This window comes from Notothenia coriiceps, unplaced genomic scaffold, assembly GCF_000735185.1.
Source record: "Notothenia coriiceps isolate Sejong01 unplaced genomic scaffold, NC01 NC01_scaffold00037250, whole genome shotgun sequence".
Classification (NCBI taxonomy): domain Eukaryota; kingdom Metazoa; phylum Chordata; class Actinopteri; order Perciformes; family Nototheniidae; genus Notothenia; species Notothenia coriiceps.
This window is the reverse complement of record NW_011369951.1, coordinates 1,110,883-1,112,659: the sequence shown is the minus strand read 5'-3', so window position 1 is coordinate 1,112,659 and position 1,777 is coordinate 1,110,883. Positions and strand designations below refer to the sequence as shown.

The 1,777-nt window shown below is 40.6% G+C and overlaps 1 long non-coding RNA gene across 1 annotated transcript; it reads right to left on the bottom strand.

Annotated features, from left to right (window-relative positions):
* Nucleotides 1-327: 327 nt before the first annotated feature.
* On the bottom strand, nt 328-918 carry LOC104966632 (uncharacterized). The gene is made up of 3 exons (XR_800655.1): nt 816-918; nt 539-651; nt 328-374 (listed from the first exon to the last, which is right to left on the bottom strand). It is a non-coding gene; the product is annotated as an uncharacterized lncRNA (long non-coding RNA).
* Nucleotides 919-1,777: the final 859 nt, after the last annotated feature.

The window sequence follows — 1,777 nt, the reverse complement described above, 5'->3', positions numbered from 1 at the left end:
TGTCTCTTCATGCCAGACTGAAGACACCCACAGCGTGATGCATGTAGGGACACTTCTGCCAAGTGCATATGGATAGTCACTTTGTAAACATGTAAACGTATCATTTATGCAACCAGCTTTGAAAATGATGATGTTAAAACGTTTTTAAAACGTGCCAAATAAGCTCGGTTGAGACATTTACATGCAACAGGTTCAGGAAAAGTATTTTGTGCAGCAGTTTGAATGCAAAAACTCCATCGTTTATCTGTTGCATCTGTGCTCTAAATGAACGGTGGAGCTGAGAGCCACTTCACCTGAAGGACAGTAATAATAAGCAAAAGGGACTTACTCCGTGCGCAGATCCCACCGCCAAGGCGACTGCTATCATACAAATCCTGCCAGGGAAATAAACATTTTAAGTTAATGTGTGTTTCCAAGTGTGTATTTGGCAGGTTAAGTGAGCCGGAGCTCGCTTTCAGCCGCGACAAACGCCGTGGCAAAGCCGATAACTTTAAAATAAAAAAGTTGCAGCGTGATTTTAGAGAGGAAAATGGCTTACAGGAGTTTCATTTTGGTGAGTAGATGGTGTAAATCACAGGTACTCGATCCCCTTGTCTTCACCAGCAAGGTACTTCAAACGCGCTCATCGACTGCTCCAAAAAACCCTGTCATCTACCCGGAGACAGAAAGAGAGAGATAAAGTAGTCCCACCGACAAACACAACCAGCGTTTACACACACAAACTGACGTCCCCACGCATTAAAACACAACCACCACAGGAAACAAATGTGTTTGTAGGTGATTTCTTTGATAAAATGAGAGCTTATCCAACTCACCAAAGTTGCAGCGGTGAAGTCGCTGCTGCGCTCTCCGGGTTGTTGCGCTTGAAACTCAGCAGCGCAGCACAGAGCAGGAGAGGAGGGGCCAACACATGTCATTCATGCCTCCATACCTTTGGCTTCAACAGGAGATTGTACCCACTCACACACACCAGAACCCACTCACACACACCAGAACCAACTCACACACACCAGAACCTCTTCAGTGTAGCAAACGAGGCTCTGCAGTCCAGAGACAGTCTTTAGTTGGGTTAAATATGAAAAAAAGACGAACATGAAAATATCTCACTATTAAAGAAAGTATAAATACTTTTACTCCAATGATTCTCAATGATGAGTCCAGAAACTTTTCTGAACATATTCTACCCCATAATATGAACACACTATGCCTAGAAAGTGAGTTTATCACGACTGTAAAGTTACCTTTTGATTGATTTGAAACACTAGGACCCATTAAAAACATCATAGTGGCCATGATACTCATTTAGGTCTGAAGAAACAGTCATTTAATCGCCCGTTGTCGCATGATCTTTCGGTTGTTTAGAACAAATCTGCAGCTTACAAAATACTTAGTTTTACATTTAATTAAAACATATGATCCTTTGGCGACAACAGGAGATTTTACTATTTCGGAGAGTCTTTATTTTCTTGTAATGAATAGCAAAAAGTAAAGAAAATGTCTTACTTTTAAAGACATTTTGAGATCTTTATTCCCACAAAGCTCAATTATGAGTCGATAGAAACTTTGATGAACGTGTTTCTTCACTGTATTTCCCATAATACCAACCCAAAATCCCTAAAAGGTAGGTTTCTCTAAGACTGTAAAGTGACATTATGATCAGTTTGCAACATTTTCACCCTTTCAAACATCATAATGGTCGTAGGATTCAAATGCTTTATTGTCATACGCACAATAGCTAAAGCCAGGGTATATGCAGAAATCCTGAAGTCAGATGTAA